Raw genomic sequence first — 16853 nt, forward strand, 5'->3', positions numbered from 1 at the left:
TGACTTCACGTCACCACCGCTAAGCTAAAGGAGGCTAATGTTGGAAGTGACAGATGACAGATTAAAGTGTGCTAAAGATTGAGGGAGCAGTAGGATGACAGAGTGAGGAACTGAAACTCTTACATCCCAATTCCTCTCATTTCCTCTGCAGGCTTTTTTATTTTCTTACACGGTCACTCAGTTCCTCCCTGAAGAAAAGCAAAACTGAAATGTCAACGAGGACGAGATGACATGAAGGAAAGAGAGCTGAATAAGTACTGAGGTCTTATACTTAAGTAAAAGTAGAGATACTGAATTGTAAAAATACTCTGTTACAACTAAAAGTCCTGCATTCAAATCTAATTTATGTAAAAGTATAATAGTATTGGCATCAAAATATACTTAAAGTACCAAAAAGTACAAGTACTCGTTATGCGTAATACTTCTACTCCCTTTATCTGACACCTTTTGGTTACTTTGCACTTAAGGAAGAACACTTCAACCACAGACTATTACACTGAGCCCTGTGTGTGTGTATGTGTGTTTGTGTGTGTGTGTTGACCAAATGTGACAAGTGTGTGAGACAGAAAAAGATGCTCCTGATCCTATAATTTGATGACTCACCCGCCAATGTGCGTCAATGAAACATCTCCAGTATTTCAAACATGCACCTAATCATAAGGCTGGACACACAAACACACACACACACACACACACACACACACACACAGGTGATGTGTGTGTCATCGACCCTCTTCCACTGAGAGTTATTATTCCCTGGAGGCTGACATTAGTCACCAACAGAGTGGTGCAATTATGTCGTATTTCCGTGTAGGACCCTGAAGGCAGCGTCTCCCTGGTTCCCTCAATACAAAAATCCAATGGAAGTTTTCCATTGGTTTTGTGTTATTGCAGTAAATAATCTCTGTATATATATACACAAAATACAACACCACTTTTTGTTCAGGTAAAAAGCTAACGTTAGGCTATAAGGGGGGAAAAAATCATGTCAATAAAGGACTTCCCAGAATCTAATATGACCTCTAACAGAAGTCTTGTTTTGTCCGAAACTTTGTAAATATGAATGTTTCAGAGATATAAAAAAGAAAGCAGCAAATCCTCGCTTTGCACAAAGACAAAGGAAAGAGTTTAAGAGTTGTGGAGAAACATTTAGCAGCCAATCCAGTCCACTCATATTTCACTGGGAGGAGAGGAATTCCCCTTCAGGCAAACAGGTCAAACACATGCAAATGTTGTACACACACACACGCACACACACGCACGCACACACACGCGCACACACACGCACACACAGTAAAGGGCTTCTCTCTCTCTGACAGATCTAGTCTATTAATGGACAAGATATTGGGATGGTGACTATTTTCCATCAATCAAGCGGCTAAAATACCATGACCTCTTTCCTGTTTCAACATCATGAGACATTTATTTATTTTTGGCTCATTATAACATATTTTTCCCTTTTTTGGACAAAACAAGACGCTCTAATACCCAATGATCAAGCAAGAAAGGAATTGAGAATTTCGTTTTCAAAACAAAGTGAAGGAATATAGCAAATGTCATAGTTTACAAATCATTAGGAGTTTCACAATCCCCCACTGAGGGGGAAGGCAACAGGGAGCGTTGTTTGGACATTTGGAAATCCAGTGAAGCAGGAATTTAAGGTGAAAGGTTAAAGGTGAAAGGTTAAATGACACAGACACAGGGCCGCCCCTTCCTACAGGCCAATCACGCAGGCTGCATGGGGCCCCGCCTTGCGCAGGGGGCCCCGCCCAGAGGGCCTCAGCTGCTGTGCGCAGTTCTCCGCTCAGTTCTCCGCTCAGTTCTCCGCGCACCCCCCGCGAGAGTGAGAGATGACAAGGGGAGCACGTGTGTAACCCGACACCGTTGCAATAGTGCAGGTGAAGAGATGTCGGTGAAAAGACAGTTTCAGTCCGGGGCAAGCAAGAGGGGAAAAAAAACATGAAGAAACTAGAGCATCACTCGAAGGTGGGTTATTGTATGAGTCAAATATACAACTTGTGAATGTTGTACATTTGAAGTCAAATTGCCAATTGCCATATTAAAACACCAGCTGCAATTCACGACATGAAGAAGGCAGTCTCTGCAGAGCATACAGGCTAATGGAGATGCAGTTATTTCCAGCATTCTTTATTTAACATTCATTCAAGTATGTGATGCCTTTTATCTGCTAATGTACAGGAGGAAGAGAGACACACTGTCTGTCTAGTTGGCTTACATAACAGTTAAAGTTTACAGCCTAAAAAACATGGAGCATTTTTTCCCCTTTTATTCATTTTTATGTCAATTTGCACATTTCATGGTGACGCTCAGCCTCTCCCCTTAACTCCTAGCAGTCATCATCATGGTGACGCTCAGCCTCTCCCCTTAACTCCTAGCAGTCATCATCATGGTGATGCTCAGCCTCTCCCCTTAACTCCTAACAGTCATCATCATGGTGACGCTCAGCCTCTCCCCTTAACTCCTAACAGTCATCATCATGGTGATGCTCAGCCTCTCCCCTTAACTCCTAGCAGTCATCATCATGGTGATGCTCAGCCTCTCCCCTTAACTCCTAACAGTCATCATCATGGTGACGCTCAGCCTCTCCCCTTAACTCCTAACAGTCATCATCATGGTGACGCTCAGCCTCTCCCCTTAACTCCTAACAGTCATCGTCATGGTGACGCTCAGCCTCTCCCCTTAACTCCTAACAGTCATCATCATGGTGACGCTCAGCCTCTCCCCTTAACTCCTAACAGTCATTATCATGGTGACGCTCAGCCTCTCCCCTTAACTCCTAACAGTCATCATCATGGTGACGCTCAGCCTCTCCCCTTAACTCCTAACAGTCATCATCATGGTGACGCTCAGCCTCTCCCCTTAACTCCTAACAGTCATCATCATGGTGACGCTCAGCCTCTCCCCTTAACTCCTAACAGTCATCATCATGGTGACGCTCAGCCTCTCCCCTTAACTCCTAACAGTCATCATCATGGTGACGCTCAGCCTCTCCCCTTAACTCCTAACAGTCATCATCATGGTGACGCTCAGCCTCTCCCCTTAACTCCTAGCAGTCATCATCATGGTGATGCTCAGCCTCTCCCCTTAACTCCTAACAGTCATCATCATGGTGATGCTCAGCCTCTCCCCTTAACTCCTAGCAGTCATCATCATGGTGATGCTCAGCCTCTCCCCTTAACTCCTAACAGTCATCATCATGGTGACGCTCAGCCTCTCCCCTTAACTCCTAACAGTCATCATCATGGTGACGCTCAGCCTCTCCCCTTAACTCCTAACAGTCATCATCATGGTGACGCTCAGCCTCTCCCCTTAACTCCTAACAGTCATCATCATGGTGACGCTCAGCCTCTCCCCTTAACTCCTAACAGTCATCGTCATGGTGACGCTCAGCCTCTCCCCTTAACTCCTAACAGTCATCATCATGGTGACGCTCAGCCTCTCCCCTTAACTCCTAACAGTCATCATCATGGTGACGCTCAGCCTCTCTCCTTAACTCCTAACAGTCATCATCATGGTGATGCTCAGCCTCTCCCCTTAACTCCTAACAGTCATCATCATGGTGACGCTCAGCCTCTCCCCTTAACTCCTAACAGTCATCATCATGGTGACGCTCAGCCTCTCCCCTTAACTCCTAACAGTCATCATCATGTCAACCACAACACAGAGAAGTACTGATAGCAATGTGTGTGTAGTTGTTGATGTATTGCTGACAGAGGGAACTAGAATACAGATTTAAGAAATATCAGTTTTTGAGCATGTCATAAGCATGTTTTGTCTTGACTATATTACAACTATATTATGATAAAATAATATATTTATATCATTGAATTGATTATGATTATTATTAGTAGTAGAAGTAGTTTATTTGCATTAATTATATTCTAATCTTTTTGAGGCTAGTATTTGGCAGGAAATGCAGACGTACCTGTAAACGCATACTGAACGACATACATGCACATTTACCATTTACCTCACTGTATACAAAAGTAACTGTGTTGATAATAATAATAATAATAAACAGGAATTATATTTGCAAAGTACTTTGTTTCCAAAAAATTGTTCACTCCTGTCGGTTGGGGGGGGGGGGGGGGGCTCATCTCACAATGTCGCTTGGGGCCCCAAGTTGGCAGGGGCGGCCCTGCACAGACATCTTGTATTTCAGCTGGTTTGAATCAGAAAGAGAACTGGAGAACTTTTCTCTTAAAACAGCAATTATTTAGCCCGTTTGAAAGGGATTAAATATTCATTAACTCTTAGGTTAATTACAAAAGATGAGGCAAAGAATATTTTGATCAAAGACAAAGTGTTGACTGGTCTACTCTTCCCTGAACACACTTATATGAATACATCATCCTTTCAAATGAATGATTCACCCTCATTCATAGACTTAGGAGCGCAGAAACCTTAGAAAACATTGTCCCTATTTATGTTGGGCTATAAAGGAACTACAGCACGGTCACATGACTTCACGTCACCACCGCTAAGCTAAAGGAGGCTAATGTTGGGCTATAAAGGAACTACAGCACGGTCACATGACTTCACGTCACCACTGCTAAGCTAAAGGTGTCTAATGTTGCGCTATAAAGGAACTACAGCACGGTCACATGACTTCACGTCACCACCGCTAAGCTAAAGGAGGCTAATGTTGGGCTATAAAGGAACTACAGCACGGTCACATGACTTCACGTCACCACCGCTAAGCTAAAGGTGGCTAATGTTGGCCATGATTAAGTTTTGTCGTCCCATTTAGACACTCGTTAGCAACATCCATTTTGGAATTGACCAGTGGGGTATATACTGACGTTAACATCTCTTCACTTTGTGTTAACCACAGACCTTATATCAGGCTAACAACCATAAACAAAAAACATCGACTTCCACCCCTCAATAGAGAACCGCAGTGACGCATCCTAAAACCCGGAAGTAAACTCCTTCCGGTTCCTTCGTCAAAAATGCAATGCAAAAATAGCTCGAAATCAGGTCTGTGGTTGAGACACATTTAAGAGACAGATCACGTTATTCTCTCTCTCTCTCTCTCTCTCTCTCTCTCTCTCTCTCTCTCTCTCTCTCTCTCTCTCTCTCTCTCTCTCTCGGGGGGTTTTAAAGCAGGTCATATTACACAACAACACCAAGACCTTCACAACGAGATCCACAAGGACCTGACGGCTGTAAAAAGGCCATAAAAACATGGCGAGGCTTTAGAGTGGAGTAACAGCTAACCCCAGGCATTTATGATGAAAGATACTTGGACTCTGCAGAAGGTGTGTGTCTGTTAGCCGTGTTATGATGTGTGTGTGATGGTGTGTGTGTGTGTGTTAGCCGTGTTATGATGTGTGTGTGTGTGTGTGTGATGATGCCAAGTTTCTCACCTGAAGTGTTACAGTGTCATAAAGGCTGAATTAAACGGCATGCAGGACGCTAACATCCGATTTAAATCACATGACTTGGATTGAAGGGAATAACAGAGAATCAACCAAAGTTTGGTTTTATGAGTCAGGAAAGAATGCATAAGAAAGGAGGGCGAGTTGCTATGTTCAATGATTCCCTTCAATGCAGGAAGACATCTTATGGGAACTTTGCCTCTTTTGAATATTCTGAAATGCTCCTAAATATCTAAAGACCACCCAAATACTGTGCAAGCTTTTTTGATGACTTTACTGAACTGCTGTCCATAGAGCGGTGAAGTCCCTCCCTTTCCTCCATGGGACCTTATTCCTGAAAAAGTATGTATTGAAGTCAATGGAGAGAGAAAGATTATCTTTCGATCCCGTTTGAATTGTGCCACGAATTACACATATGATGATATGTTTCAAAATAATTTCCACGTTAAAAAAGTCAAAGCTTGTCGTAAAACTGTTGAAATATAAGACTATGAAAAATACGCAACTAGAAAGACTACAAATCCCAGAGTCCCGGTCCCGCATGCTGGCTCTGACGGAACCGACTAACTCCCCTTGTGTGTGTGTACAGCTCTCAACGTGCCCAGACTTGGAGTGATTTTCACCTCTTTTAATACTTTCCGCTTCATTCTGAAAGAAAGAAGTGAAATGTTCAACGTGACGGCCGTCTGGGTGTGTGGTGCGAGACGGGAGATGTAGTTCATTGAGCGCTTTCACACAAACAAAAGTGTTATTTCACAGTTTTACGACATATTTGTATTTTTGACTTGAAAAATTATCTTTTAAATTGACAAACATCATGTGTGTAATTCGTGGCACAATTCAAACGGGATCGAAAGATAATCTTTTTCTCTCCATTGACTTCAATGCATGATTTTTCAGAAATAAGGTCCCATGGAGGAAAGGGAGGGACTTCGCCACTCTAGAGCAGTGGTTCTCAAACTTTTTTCAATCATGAACCCCTTTGAAAAAAAGATTCAGAAAAGTTCCCCCTGATCAGCGCAAAAACCATTTGTTAGGGACGAAAAGCCTCTAAAGAGGAACAGCGCAGCGCTGCACCAACAGAGTCTGATTTATTAAAACAACAACATGAGAAACACTTCAATGCTACATTTCAAATGTTTCCAATCCATCACTAAATTCATGGCAAACCAATTTTAACATCAAGCAATAACTCAGAGACGACATTAGTTGCATTGAACTGATCTTTTTAATAAGTTGTACTTAATGTAGTGAAACATGGGCTTGAGCTTCACTGAGGATCTTCGTATGATCACAGCTCCCCGCTGTGACGCACCGTTGAGCAAAATACACTAAGAGTTAGACCTAACACACTTAGCTAGTTCATCTACTCTGGAACTAGCTAAACTAGTTATACATATATGTATTCTTTACTGTCGGGTCACTCATTACAGGTTCAGCGAGCTGCACGAGACTGACGGGCTGTCAGGAGAGGGAGAGGGAAAGAGAGCCGTTTATTGTTCCATGTTATTATCCAGAGTTTCTGTAAACTTTGAAGAAAGTAGTTCCTCTACTATTAGCAGTTTGTTTAAACGCATTAATGATGGTTTTTTCATTAACATAAAATAAATCTCACGTACCCCCTGCAGTACTCCAACGTACCCCTAGGGGTCCGCGTACCCCCATTTGAGAACCACTGCGAGTCTTTAGAGTGGTTCAGCAACAAGTCCTAAAACCAGGAAGTGAGTCAGCATGTTCCGGTTTCCTCGTCAACAGGTTTTTTGAACTAGTTTTTGGAAAGTATCTGAACTAAGGTCTGTGGTTGAGACTCACTGAAGAGATGGATCACGTTTTGTTCTAGGACATTAAATCATCAGCAGTGACCCCACTGGTGATTTCTGAAGAGTGGACGTGTCTGAAAAACGATGGTTGTTACCAAGTGGCTGAATAGGACTACAGAAGTCGTGGAGGTCGTTGTACGTCATTACGCCGAACACGTAAACACTCCTCTAAGTTAGTTTCTGTTCTGCTTGAAAGCAAGTCCCTGCCTCCTGCAGACTGTTCAAACAAACGCTTCAACTCGTTCCATCTAGAATCTGTGTGTTAGAATCTGGATCTGAAGTCGGCGTGACGTTGAAGTCGTGCTGCTGGACTCGCCTGTAGCTCCTTTATAGCATCACGTTAGCATTTAGCTTCTGGACGTTAGATTTATGATTAGAACATTATGAAAGTAGACATGTGGAGATTATCCTGAACAAAACGTGCATTCATCAAACAGCTTCCTTTTCCACAGATCTTTTTTCGAGCTATTTTCCAAAATCCTCTGGAGAAATCCCGTTGGCTCTGAGACCAGGGAACAAGAACAACAAGAATACGTCATCACTGCTCCGCTCTATAATGTGTGTCGACTCTGACCGTCTATTGTTGCTGATATGAACTTTGCTATTAAATTATGTTTGAATGCCATTTTAATGCGTTTCCTCTGCACTATTTCTTAATGTCTTTCATGTTTGTAAAGCACTTTGAATTGCTTTGTGTTGAAAGGTGCTATATTTAAATAAACTTGCCTTGCCTTACTTAACAGAAAACATAAAGAAGACAAAACAGATTTCTGAGCGGCTGCTGAAGCACATTATTTTCCCACAATGCATTGCCCAAGGGACATGGGGACTCTGCTCACAGCTGGAAGACAAACCCATTGATTTCATGTTAAACTGCCAATACTATTCAAGGTTTATTTCTGCACCGGGTAACAGAGGCGCTGCCCTCAAACCAAAATGCAGATTTTCCCTGTAAAATGTTAAAGTGTTAAAAATATGTCTGTTCCTCAAAAACGGTATAATTACTCCAGAAATATGAGAATCAAACCGAGCGTCAGACGGCAGAGACAGAAAGTATTTACTGAACACGCTGCAGGTCGACATGCATTTAAACGGTGTAACTGCCGTGTAAAGCTCATCTGTGTGCAGTTAGGAGGGAAAACCACTTCCTGTCTGAAACTCTGTCGCCGTTAAGAGGTAATTGGATGACACACCCCCCGCACACCCACAACTAACACACACACACACACACACACACACACACACACACACACATACCATGTATACATCACTTCAGGGGACATTACATTGACTTACATGCATTTCCTGGAGACTTATCCTAACCTTAACCTTAACCAACACATGCCTAACCCTAACCCTTACCCTAACCCTAACCCTAACCAAGTCTTCACCCTAAAATTAATGATTCCCTTATGGGGACCTCCAATTTGTCCCCATAAGAGAGGCGAGTCCCCACACGTGACTCTGTAAACAGATTTAGGTCCCCACAAGTATAGTAATGCTAGACCACACACACACACACACACACACTCTCTCTCTCTCTCTCTCTCTCTCTCTCTCTCTCTCTCTCTCTCTCTCTCTCTCTCTCTCTTTGTTGTGTCCTTGCTTGTATTCTTCCCTCTTCTAAAGGGAATGACCACCAGGAAACATCCCATAATAAAGAGGAAATAGTACATTAAAACTCACTGTGTATTTCAACAGATATTCTATTTGATACCTCACCTTTTATTTGTGTTTCATTTCGTCTCCGTGACCCTAATGTCAGCGGGTTTGTGCGCATATGATGTAACGTTCGCTCCCATATGTTGAGCACTTCAACGCAACTGACAAGTTTAACAGAGAAACCTGCAAACACACATTCAAATTTTACCTCCAAAAATAATGCTATATAACCCACATGCTCTACTTGCAGTGCCTTATCTGGAAGTTGACAGCTAATTTAAAATAAAACATCTCTTTAGCTTAGGTAAATAATATATACTTGTTGCGTTGACGTCCGTTGTGTGTGCATCGCTCACCTTGTTTCCAGGTGTCCTCGAGCCGCAGGAAACTCGTCCAAATGAGATAAATAATTAACTTTAAGTAAAGATTAAGTTGAATACGGTTAGTTTGTTCCCACGGCGTTAATTAATGACGGGTCTGATGTTGCGTTCAGTGTCTGAGGTTGTGTTCAGGGTCCAGCAGTGAACAGCACTTTCTCTCTCTCTCTCTGAGCCCGAGGGGCGTCACCTGGGAGCGCGTGACCGTAACGCACGCTGCTGCGCGAGCTCAAAACACTACCGTAAATAATGAGGAAAACACGCAGGGGCACTAATGGGGACTTCTAATCATAATAACATTAATATTATTAATAATAATAATAAGGATACATTGATTAAGAATTGCAATAAAATGTTTAAATAATACAAATATATATATATAAATATTAATGTAGTAGTTAGAAGTTAAAGTAATAATGAAATGATTAAAAAAAGCAATTGCAATAAAATGTTAAAATAAAATAGAATAAATGTTTTATGTAAATCTATAACCTTAACCATGAAATAAAATACAAACTGTTATACAAACACAAGTTAAAGAAAATAAATATAATCATATTAATAAAAAATAATAATATAATAACAATAACAATTTATATAAAATAACTGCAATACAATTATTAAATAAAAAATAATACAAATATTAATATAAAAGTTAGAAGTTAAAGTAAAATTATTAAAAGAAATTGCAATAACATGTTAAAATAAAATAGAATAAATGTGTGTGTATAATTAAATGAAATAAAATGTAATCTTTTAAATAAACAAAAGTTAAAGAAAAATATGCACATAGTACTACAAGCGATATGTAGAGGAGGCGGTTCGCTTCCAGCAGAGGGAGACAGAACTGCATTTCTAAATCCTGCGGTCACATGAAGCTGGAGAGTTTATTACTTAAAGCTTTACTTTATTACACTTCTCAGGTTTAGTGAGTATATCAGTCAGGGCCGTTTCTAGCTGTTTGAAGTTGGTAACTACAATGGGGGGAAGCCTTTAAGAGGATCTGCGGAGAATGAGATGCATCAGTCTGTTACACTTTAAGAGGAAAACAGGCTGAGTTCACGAAAACCAAGCAATTGAAACTTACAAAAAAGTATATTAAAAAGGTAAACAATAAGGCTCCTCGACGTCAACAAATGCAAGAGATGCAGCATTTTCTCAACAATGTATAATTTACATTTGTCACCTTCCTCAGACGTCACTCATTGGCTCACAGCCCAACGATGATTTGGACTTTATTACCCCAAAAACACAAGCCTCAGCTTTGCTATCATTGCACTTTAGTCGTGTTTATGTCCAGGGGTGCACATAACTTTTTTGCCCTGGTTCTCAAAGGAGCACCTGGAGATGTTGCTTGGTGCTCATCCTTAAAATGAAATAAACCGTAACTTTTGAGGGGGTCTTGACTTTATTTGCCAGACACACGGCACAGAACACACAGAGGTGAACACAGAACACACAGAGGTGAACACAAGACAACATTAGCATGACCAGTAATCCTACAAGCTGTCATCACTCCCCTCCTGACTGTTCTCCTCACTGTCTTCCTCTCTGTCAGACATGGTAGCTGATGATGTAGGTCTACTTATTTCTCTCTGGTTGAGTCTGTGATTAGCTGCTTTCATCCACAAGTCAACAGCTGGGTTTGGGTCGAAAGTCTCTGTTGTCATCGTAGACATGTAATCAAATAAGTATGTGAACATAACCAATAACCTACCATAGCCAATAACAAATTAATGTAACTTATTTTATTTATGTTGTTCATTCATATCTTATTTTACCGTAACATTTATTTATGCATTTTTTTTTATCTCTCCAGTTTTAAAGGATATTTGTGGTTACTGTCCTATAGTAGTATGCATTGGAATGATTTCAAACCTGTTTATCCCAATAATTAAAAAGGAGTGCCTTGCGTTTACATGAATTGTGACCAAACCGTTTGAACTTAGACTAAGTTAACTAATCTAAACACTCAGAGTCCTTACCTCACTGAGCTGTAGTTATCAACCTCTCAGTCTGACTGGAGAGGACTCTCCCTCCACATCATTGTAGAAACATCTTCTTCTTACATCCATTAAAGCAGCTAGCACGGTAGCACCAGATTCTAATATCAACAGCGCCGGTACCGGGCGGTGCGCCCTTCTCTCGCTCCCACGCTCACTCGCATTTTGTCTGTGAGCTGCGGGCGCCAGATAAGCCAACATCCCCCATTTTCATCACTTACAGCGCCCATCGTACAGGGCAAATGAAACGTGTAACCGGGATGAAAAGGGTGTTACATTTACTTAATTATGAATATTGTTACATCAAGGCCGAAAATTAGGATGAGCCCCAACGGTCAAAAATGTTTTTTTCCCTCCCAGAACTGCCAGCGCAGCGCCTCCACAGATCTGGCGCCCTAGGCGAACATCTAAAACATCTCCCTTCTCTCTCTTCTCTCTCTCTCAATGTTGGTACGCAAATGCGCCTTTTTTCAAATGACACGGTGCTCTTTTTTTGGCGGAGGTGCGCATGCGCACCAGTTATGTGCAGCCCTGTTTATATCCTACATTTGACTGTTAAGCACATAATGCTTCACCGAACACAGGAGGGGGCTCGGCTGTCTACAAATAAAGACGGCTAATTTTAATTCTCCCCAAATATATTAAGGCTGACCCTGAACTTTAAGCTAGGGCGCCCCCTAGTGGCCGGGGGGGCCTATGCATCCGCACAGTCCGCCTATAGGAAGAAACGGCCCTGATATCAGTGTTATGTTTCTAAAACACTGCATTTAAAGAGGCACATGTGTGTTCTATTATATGATGCTGGTAAAACACATCGTCCCTGCAGCTGAATTAAAATAGCGGTTTGATAAAAATAATTCATTTATATTCTGCTTTAGCTGATAATATGAATCCTAAGGGCCAAGTAACTCAAAGTTGTTGAAGTATAGAGTACTTCCCTATCTCTCGTCTCGTCCTCCTGCCTCCCAATTTACACTTTATTTTACATTGCATTTATTTTACTGAAAACATTTGATTCATACTCTATTTTTCTAGAATACAGAGCAATTTTAAAAGGAACCTGTACTTCTAGAATCTGCTGCCTTGCTTTTGACCGTCTCGACCATTTCACAAGTCCAATTTAGTTAAGGAACGAGCAATATCACATGTCGGGAAAGTCTCTCTTTGTCACATCGTGAGTGAAAACAAGAACGCGGAGGAAGACAATCACAATCACAAGGTTATAATGATATAAATAATCAGACAGCCGGGTCGGACACCTTTCAATCAATCAGATAAAACACCTTTATTGCATACACAAAGTCTGAATTTACTTTTGAGTCACGAACTCTAACAATCAATGGATGCACACAGTTTACCTTCTTCAGTGCTCAGTCCTGTATAAAATGCATTTCGCCTCGTAGGGTGCAACAGAAAGCGATACAATTAAGAAACTACAAAGTCCACATGTTGGGGAATCGTTACCTGTTTGTATCCCACACACACACACACACACCTGCGCGCACACTGGCACGCAAGGTGTGTGTGTGAGCGCTTTCTAATCTCTTCTAAGGGCCCAGGTGGAAATCTAATCTCTGCCTTTTAATTTAAAATCCGGACAAACAAACATTTCTTTTACATTAGCAGCAACCGACAGACAGATTTAAAACCTCTACAAATGAAGATCACCCCCCCTCTAGCACATTCTGGTTTGATTTACACATGGGGAACATTTAGAAAGCATGTAGAAGGACTTTGAGTGTTGATCGTGTTTTCCCGTAAGACTTCCAGAGCTAATCGGACGATAACGGGTTGTTTTTTTAACGAGAAGAATCCAATTTCTACTAAGATGTTCCCTGCGTATCATTAGCTTTACTCTAGCCTACTAGCATGTTAGCATAGCTAGATCCACACGCTGGGTTCGAGTCTCTATTTTACAAAGTGGAATTGACTCGGGACTAAAAGGACACGGGAAGTTTGAACTACCGACAGCATAGAACAGACAGAACTTTATATATATATTATCTTAGTATATATAATATACAAACAGTATACATAGTCTCTGTGACAGTGGTGGACAGGATGAGAGTCTCTCCCAGTGTGTGTGTGTGTGTGTGTGTGTGTGTGCGCGTGTGTGTGTGTATCCTGGGTACACAGTAACTTTAGTTTAGGGATAGAGGAGTATACGGGATATTAGAGTGTTTCAAAGAGTTCCCGATCACACCGTCTGTCAACGTTAAATCACCCAAACGTGTTTTCAATCTTGATTCTGGAATAATAACCTAGTATCATGGAGGATGTGAGTGTGCTTGTACATCTTGGCGTGTTCAGGGGAAGACTGATGAGGTGCACTCCTGTTCAGGGGAAGACTGATGAGGTGCACTCCTGTGAAACACAAGAAGAGAGATTTAGACATCAATAAACCCTTTACTGGGCGACAACATGTACATATTTCAGAAGATGATTTCATTGCTTTTTCCCACAAAATGTGACTCTTTTTAAACTTTTAAAGATACATTGCCCACTTAGGGTATACATGTTTTAATTAAACCCTAATTATCCCCACATTATACTAAATTACCCCCACATTATACTCATATCACCCCACACAGTGGCGGTTCTAGAACATTTGACATGGGGTGGCAAAGGAGGGGCAAGAGGTCATGCCAGAGTGGCATGGGAGGGCCGACAGTACGTGGTATGTTATACTGTATAACCTATTTACATTACATTACATTGCATATTTATTGTTAAGTCATGGCCGAACACAAGTGTTCTTAATGCACAAGAGAAACAAGGTGTTCAGACAAACTAACTAACATATAGTATAAAACAGCTCAATACTCATGATACCCTAGAACTCTGTTTACTGTAAATACAGTAACAGTACACCAGGGGTCGGCAAATAAGTTTGGCCGTGGGCCACTAGATGGCGGGCAGGAACATAATCAAAGGCTTATTTAAAGTGGACCTATCATGCTATATTTGAATAATATAGTGTAGCACCATACCTATATAAGGCATATTTATACTTTTTACTTTTCAAAATACCAAACAGATAATGCATATTAGCCATTCCTCATTTCGCTCAATTTCACACTGTCTTTGCACGGGTTGATTCTGTGAGAACAGCACCATCTACAGGCCTGGCATATGTGCTACAGCGTCTCCGCTTTCGAACGGCAATGTCCGTGGCTGTCTCCTCCTGATTGGTGGAGTTGGCCCAATAGCCGTAGCACTACTTCTGTGACGTCATAGAAGTGTTCAAATCTGGATCAGTCTGTATCAGATCCGTTGCAGCCCCTTTTTAAGGGATTTGGGTACGGAGGAAAAGAGAGAGGGTTGTGTTTTCTGACACTTGGTGAGTTCCCTGGAACACCGGGGACTAGTATTGCACGGTGTACCGATACTTGAAAGGTACCGCGATACCCTGTCGTTAAAAACGGTACGATTCCTCCGTTTCATTAGTATCGGTACTTTAAGAATGACGGGGAAAAGTACTCCGGTGAGAAAGCGCCGTTTTAATAAGAGCCGTGTGTTCAGCGCTCTGCTTCCACTTCCTGCACTGCAGCCGTGCCTGCAGTCCCGCCCCTCTCAAGCACACTCAAGTCCCTCCCCTCTCAAGCAGGCTCTAAGTCCCTCCCCTCTCTCGTGCACGCGGCCACGCGCTAGCTGCCAGAGCACGTGAGAAAACGAGAAGCATGGCTGCAAGTGGGAGTGCAACTGCCGCTGCGCCTCGGCTTGTTGACAAAAAAGACGCCAGAAGCGAAATGTGGAAGTATTTGAGCGATATCTCTGACAGTGAGGGCAAGCCTACGGACACCATGAGGCCGTCTGTGAGACATGTTTTAGATCTCTGCAAACCAAGGGAGCCAACACATCAGACTTGGCTAAGCACCAGCCGACCGGAATCCAGACAGGTTAGCGAATGTGATAGATAACATAATTACATCAAGCTCAAGCCCTCAAATCTAAGTCAAACAAGTGTCATTTATTTTGTGACAAACGAACGTTTTCGTAGTTTGACGAGGCAATTAATGGCAATGATAACGGTCTAATAAGGCTATCTTTTTAGCTAACTTACCAATGTGGCTAACATCTGCAATATACATTTAGTCAATAATTATTTATATTACTGTACTATTACATGTTAATAAAATATAAAAAAAATTATTTAATACGAATTCTTGTCATTTATTTTGTTTATTGTTCTCATTGTTTAAAAGTTTGTGTTCTGGTTCTGGTGTGGAATAAAGCACAATAATTACATTTAAGACTGTTTCCCTTTTTTTTAGAAAAGTATCGAAAAAGAATCGGAATCGCAATTCTTGACTTGGTCTCGAAACCAAAATGTTGGTATCGTGACAACACTAGCGGGAACACATAGTGCATTTTGCATGATAGGTCACCTTTAAGTAATTGATTGTTAAAACATGTGACACGCTCGAATGCTTGGGGGGTGCTAGTGAACTGTCAACGGGGGGGGTGGGGGGGGGGGGGGGGGGGGGGGGGGCAGTCCGCCACTGATCACAAACTGATTAAGATCCAAAGCTTTTAGTGCGTTTTTAATCAACGCTGAGTACAGCCAAACTTGACAGTCTCTTCTCTGTCATTGTAGACCGAATGCTTCTCGTTTTGCGCCGTCCCGTTCAAATGACAATCACATTTCCTCGCTCGCGCCGGGGCCGGAGGAGGGGTTACAAGGCTCGCGTCTTGTGCTGCATTCACTTGCACTCGGACATTAGGGATTTTCTCTCATAAATGTCCGATGAGCCAAAACTTTTCTTTCAAAACAAAGCTGCCAGCTGGGGGGGGCAGCTTAAGCACCGCCCTCCATGATCAAGAGGCTTCTCCGATTTTGTTGTCAATGTTTTTATATCCTAAGTAAACATTACGTTTGAATGATTTAGTGAGCTGGTGTTATTTTTTTCAAACCACACTATTTGTTGTTTGCTCCACTACGCGCTGTCCAGCTACTTATTGATCCACTATCAGCGTCGGTGCACCCGCTGCCAGACTGTGCCTGTGCTGTGTGTCATTCACTCTCAACATGGATACAAGTACAATAAGCATTCTTCAGGTGTAGGTAGATTCTCTATGCGGACAGTATAGCCTATATGTGTGACTGTCGTCCGATAAAAGAAATCTCAACAAATTATTTTATTTTTATTCTCAAAATTATTTTCCGTGACAAACATTATGGCTGACGGGCCGCCTGTTGCCGACAAGAAGTACACAGAGGACATCAGCCATCTCTCAGAGAGCTGAAGGTGAGCTGCAGCAACACATCTCAACATGTGTCCGTACTAAGAGCTGCTAGATTGAGCTGCTGTGATGGAACATGTGAGGAGAATAAGAACACACCATGTGGTCCAGCTGGAGTCTCCTCTGCCTCCTGACCCCTGCCTCTGGCCCTCTCTCTGACACCTCCTCTTCCTCACATACATGTCTTCATCTCCTCCTCTTCCTCCTGCTCTGACCCTCCTGGTCTCTTCATTCCTCCTCTTCTCCTGCTCTGACCCTCCTGGTCTCTAATTTCCTCCTCTTCCTCCTGCCTGCGGACCCTCCTGGTCTCTTCACTCATCCTCTTCCTCCTGCTCTGACCCTCCT

This window comes from Gymnodraco acuticeps, unplaced genomic scaffold (genome assembly GCF_902827175.1).
Source record: "Gymnodraco acuticeps unplaced genomic scaffold, fGymAcu1.1, whole genome shotgun sequence".
Lineage (NCBI taxonomy): Eukaryota > Metazoa > Chordata > Actinopteri > Perciformes > Bathydraconidae > Gymnodraco > Gymnodraco acuticeps.